Raw genomic sequence first — 6000 nt, 5'->3', positions numbered from 1 at the left:
CCCCCTGTATGTAGACAAAATAATCCAAAACGTGCTGAAGTACTCAGTCTAGGTTATGATTCTCATGTTTATTTATGTGTCATGGGTGGGCGTCATCAGGGAGCGGTAGCTGACTGATTTGCAGAATGTGACGTGTCATTACTCTTTGTAAAAATCGACTCGTCAATGTCAGTCTTATAGAATCGATTCACAGAAATAATTCAAAGAATCTGTTTGAAGAATCGATTCTCTTACCTTAAGATTTGATTCAATGAGTCGACTCAGGTGCGAACGATACAGAACGAATGAGTGTTGTGCTGTGGAGGGAGGATTTAATCTAACGACACATCTCAGTCTGGTAAACCTTACGGAAACAGGGTCTGCAGTTTTTGAGAAGTGCTCCACACGATAATGTCCGGAGGATATGAAACGCTGCAGACATTTGTTTTGTAAAAAAAGGGAATCAAATACATCTCTGTGGCAAGACGACGTCGTAACGGCGACGGCTAGTGAGTTAGCAGGCGAATCCGCTTGCTAGCTATTGGAGGTCAGTAACGATTTCTTCGTTGTGGTTAATTTACAGACACTGTCGAGATTATTGTAGTTACTTCACTGTCATTACTGCCATTTTGCAAAATGGATAAAACAGAAATAAACCGATAGCACGCTTTGTAAATGTATAACGTAGCACAACTGAGGTTGGCTTTTTATTTGACAGTTTCTTGTTACAATTTTTCGTTCCACCTTAAATGACGTTACGATCACGTTCTGGCCCCTCAGGCACCAGAATACAAACTATGCGTTTTTAAGGTGGAGCGGAAAATTAGAGTGAGTAGCCAACCCCAGCTTAGTGTAGCTGCTGCTAATAACCAGTAAATTACAACTGTTTTTAGTCGTAGATACGAGAATCTCTTGGTGACTTTACACGACATCTTTTTTAATCAAACGAATTAATGGACAACTATATGTACTGAATGTCATGTTGACATTGTTGGAGGACAAACGTGCATCGTCAGGTAGGCAGGGCAACATTGTGTAGTTTTCTGAAAATTACAGTCAGCATTTTGTCAAATAAAGGCTTATTATTATGACTACATTATCATCCACACGTGTCAGTATGTATTGGCCTGAGAAGGATGATGCTGTAGCACATTTCGACATTTCGTTACAACACAAGGACACTGCTTCTCTTTCAGACAGGAGGACAGAGAATTGCACAGTACCTAACGTGAATATGGAGATAATTACAAAGTAGGCATACATGGTTAATTAGCTGGTTAAAAAAAACGTTATTCATTTTGACTGATTTGACTTTATTCATTTGACTGATTTATCTTTATTTCAGTATATTTGCTAACCTTATATTTGTGCAATTCTAACGTCTAATGAACAATTCCGATAATACAGATTGTGGTAATCAGATATTATACTGGAATTAATGCTGATTATGTTAATGTGTATGTGCAATGTTTGGACAAAGCAGTATTCTCACTCATCTTAAATTTAAATAAACCTGAAATGAGAGACAAGCTTCTCGCTCCTTTTTCCTCCTGATACAAGACACTTGACTACGCAGGTTTCCATGACATAACACCAGATAATGTATAGAATGAAATGCAAGTTTGATACAGCATGAAATGAGACATCCGTGGGTGAGGACTATCAAACTATGTCATGAGTTTAGTCATTTTTGTGAGTACCTCAGTGTTCTGGAGGGAGACCATTAGGCTGAATGAGTTGGGAAATGAGTGCTTGAATCAGCTTTGAGAGCAGTAATTGTGGTCATCCCAATGCCATTATTTGGAACAAAGCATGGGATCATTTTCTGTAGCTGGAAATGAAAGAGCTGCTTCCAGCCATGAGAGTTTTTGCCTGTGATGTGATCTGATGCCAGTTCTCAATGGAAATGATTATTCCTAGGAGACACAGGAGATGAAATTGCCATTCTGTTGTCTACATCGTGCCCATTTTAGAAGTGCACATATAAGCAGATTTCGGCATTGTGTAAAAATAACTCAGCCAGTTATTATATCTGGAATAATATGAGCATGACAATTCTATTAGAATGGCTTATGTCTACAGGTGTTGGAGTCACACTATTGCTGTGTACGGGTTGTGCTTTAATGAGTGAAAACAAAAAGGCATGACCAGTCTGTTACTTGAATGATAGGGAGGAGGTCAGGCTACCTTTTGTTTTTCTTGGAGTTCGCACTGAGCTGAGCTGAGCTGCCTACAGTTGCATTACATCAGTCTCTTTCTTACAACACTTTTGTGTTTCTTAAACATAAAATCATATTGCCAGCATTGCCAGTTATGATAGAAAATTATGTTTTTTTTGCTGAATCCATTCCCTTTTTGTAGAACAGATTGTCGCTGTGACATGCCATTATATGGAGAGAGCTTCTCAAAATAGCCTAGCTGATGCCTGAAGCAGCCGTGTAAACCGGTAATGGTCAAGCTCTACCAGAATGGCTTCGGGCATATAAAACATTTAGTGTCCATCACTGAGAGTTTCCATTAACATTTTTAACCACTTTAAATTTGTATCTGCTGTCCTGTGTGCACACACATATTGGGTTTTCATATCTACTGCTGCAGACTTTTTCACTGTGGATGTGTGATATGGTTTCTCTATGTTTGGATTTAGCTCTGCACCTGCTCTGCGATCTGTGCTAATGTCACTTCTCCTCCACATTTGCGTATGTGTGCCGAAAGAGCGGACTGTCAGCTCTGCTGCTTTGATCTCAGGCTGTCATCAGGAGACCTTCGCCAGAGTCTATGAGGGTGATTGGATTTGAGTGGACCTGTGCTTCTTCCTTCATCTGTTTGTTTAATGCTGGTTGACATTACTGTTTGATGTCTCTGTCTGCTCGGTTTCCCCGTCGGAACTGCTGCTCGCTAAAGAGAATATTGTGTTTGGTGTAAAATGTTATTCACGTTTAATCCATATTTTCAGATTATTGAAGTGCCACTTTGATAAGAAAATATTATTTTCATGGTAGAGCCCGGTGATTATTCCTCTTCCTAAACTTCAGTATTGCAGCATTTTCTGAATATGTCTAAATTTCATAGGATCACAGGATATGCATTTCTCAAATAATGTCCTAAAAATCTAATATTGCTTGTTCTGATTTCTATTAAAATATTTCACCAAATTCTTTAATTTATTCTCAATCTTTTCAGCATAGGATGGTATGAAAATGTGCAATGATACAATACTGGAATAACATAATTACAAACTATAGGAGAAAAAAAAAAACTGTGGCCTTGGAGAAGAAGGTGCTTAGTGTAATAGCACTAGTCTATAGTTCGCAGTTAGATTGTGCACAGTCCTATTGATTGGCACCAACTGCTGCGAGAGCTTCAATTTGGGGCCTCTATTGTGAAGCAAGACCCCCATCAGACATCTGCCACTCAGTGTATTGGGATTGGTTCACGCTAATGGTTTTATGGGCAGTAATCTTGATTCCTTGTTTCTCTTGTTCCTCTGTCATCCTCGGCTGTTCCTGTTCCTCTACTAGGATGTCCTAGTGTGTCCTGAATGCACATCAGAGACCACAGAGCTTTTTTAGTGAGCATATGTGCTGTTAGTGGGTGGGACGACTGTTGGCAACCATGCATTTACTTTCCAGATGAATTGCCCTACGCAATGAATCTTTAAAGGCATCAGAGAAATGTCTGTTTGTCTTTGGTGAGTGCTAAGACTATTATATGTAAAACCAGTATATCTGTTTAATACACGGATATAGTTCTTAAAATGTGGATTTATTCAAAGATTTTATTCATTACTTCTGTTAATTTTTAGATGTCAAACATTGTATTAAACTGAATTCTCACTCAGTCACTCACTACCATCCATACATACATACATATATTCTTTGTGTGGTGCATTTGTTTTCTGACATTGTGGAACGTCATGTATTTTTGACAAAGAATAGACCTGGGCTATATAATTTTTGTTGGTTTGAATTTTCCCGGTTGTTTCTAGGGAGGGCTCATGTAAGGATAAATGTAATGAGTATTTTAATGTTTGTAGAAGTTTCAGAAAAATGGTTTAGAAGTAAATGTTGTTTAATATCAGAGGCAGTATACTTTCTTCTTCTCGATTGTTTCTTTGTCCTCTCGTGTCCTTCAGCACATAAGCTGTTAGTTTATTTGGCCTGGCCATGTATTTGCTTCAGGGTTAAAAGCCTCCTCAAAATTACTGGAAAAATGATTATGTCTGTTATTGAAGGCTGTTATTGCAGTAATTGATAATGGTCATCAGATACAGGCTTCATTATTTGAAATGTAATCCAGGGGGCAGAGGATGACTTCTTTTAATATATGCACTTACTAAGAGAGAACAGAACCCGATGTACTGTCAGCAGTACAGCTATATAAGTGGTTAAAATTGGCAGCCCCTATGGACTACTGAGATCATGTGCAAAGCAAATCTCCTGTAAGCTGGGAACCTGCCGTGTGGACCCTTGAGCTTGGTGCCTAAAACATTTACTTATTTTAAACTTCAACAACCTAGAATTCATAAGGTTCGAAAGACATGAGAGTAAATATTTCAAGTGCTGTTTATAATAACTAAACCTTATAGTGTTTGATATTTGGTGTATTTTCTATTCTTATATTTAACATTCTCCATTCTCACAAGAAATTCTCTTGTAGTATTTGGTTCTTGCTGCTATGAGTAACAGAGAATTTGTTTGTCTTTCTGGGTGGAGGAACAGAGGTCTTATTTGCTGTGAGTTTTGTGAAGGAAGACTTGAGCTATATTTTTAATGCGGAGACTGCATTTATATTAATGTTTTAATACAAACACTGTGGAAAAGTTAAGATGTTTTGTCAAATGCAATAAAATGATTGTCTAATGCAAGAATCTTTATATTACTTACAAAAGTACAAAATAAAGGTTTCTAGCGTTGTCACTGACAAACATGACTTTATTTTGTAACAAATTTAGAATTTGATGCCTGCAACACAATAACAAATAATTCGCTTTAATGATGCTTCTTAATCATTTGGGAACAGATGATGATTCCATTTAGTAAATGGAGTATTCTCCGTTCTTGCTTGATAGAAGATAAGCCATCTGCTCAATGCTCTTTGTTTGCTGTTGTGTGATTCTTCTTTTCATAATTTTCCACAGAAAAGAGGAAATGAAGAATTACAGATTGCATTGCAGTGTTTTATTGATATTTGTTTTATACAAAAAGTGTCTACATTTTTAGCAATTTTGTTTGCATATATAAACATATTCATTCAAGGCATTTAGCGGATACTGTTAGACAGAGCGCCTTATACAGGTGCTTTGTGTTTAGTTGAAGTTGTACTGCAGTTAGTTCATATAGGTTAGAGTCTATTGGCCATTGCACGGAACCTACATGACTCTACTCAACTTAACAAGGCTCTTGTGTTTTTCCACTGGCTAAATATAGTACCTGGTCCCTCAAACCGGTAAGTTTTCAGTCCCAGCTCGCACTGCGTTCCAGCCGTGCAGAGTAGGTACTAAAAGGTACTAAACCTTGCAGAGCGCTGATTGGCCAAAGCCATGTCAGTCACCAAAAAATGCAGAGCTCATTCATATCCAGCACAAACTCCGGTAGCTTTCGCATTCATTTTTATCCGACTCATAACGGCAGCTTGTAACATTACCTTGAGGTGTTCTTTAGAGGTTTATATTCCCCTTGGGCTGATGGCCAACGGAAAAATTTCCAGTGAAAGCCAAATGTGCAGCAAGTAAACCTGATCTGTTAGAACTGGGCCGCGGAACAACACGCAAATACACGATGAGTAAACAGCGCCTAACTTTATCGCCGCTGTTGTTGTAGTTTTCAAAGCCAGCGATTCCTCTTAGAAACAGGGTTTTGCGAAGTCATTGGCTTCATTTCGCAGGGGCGCCCTGCCAGTGGAAAGGCAACAAGCATTAAGCGCCCCGAGCCATGTTGAGCCGGACCCATGCGGTGGAAAAGCACCATAAAATACCCTTGAGCTCAGGCACTGCCAGAGCGAGCCAGTGCTAACACCTAG

The 6000-nt window shown here is 38.7% G+C and overlaps 1 protein-coding gene across 23 annotated transcripts in view; it reads left to right on the top strand.

The window, feature by feature from the left end:
- Positions 1-284: 284 nt before the first annotated feature.
- The window catches only part of LOC136677867 (MAP kinase-activating death domain protein-like), a 50966-nt gene continuing 45250 nt past the window's right edge, over positions 285-6000 (top strand). For all 23 annotated transcript variants that reach the window (XM_066655549.1, XM_066655560.1, XM_066655562.1 and 20 more), the window contains exon 1: positions 285-526. The gene's annotated coding sequence lies outside the window, so the exon portion shown is untranslated. The remainder of the gene's footprint in view (positions 527-6000) is intronic.

This window comes from Hoplias malabaricus, chromosome Y (genome assembly GCF_029633855.1).
Source record: "Hoplias malabaricus isolate fHopMal1 chromosome Y, fHopMal1.hap1, whole genome shotgun sequence".
Classification (NCBI taxonomy): domain Eukaryota; kingdom Metazoa; phylum Chordata; class Actinopteri; order Characiformes; family Erythrinidae; genus Hoplias; species Hoplias malabaricus.
This window is presented reverse-complemented; position numbering and strand designations above follow the sequence as displayed.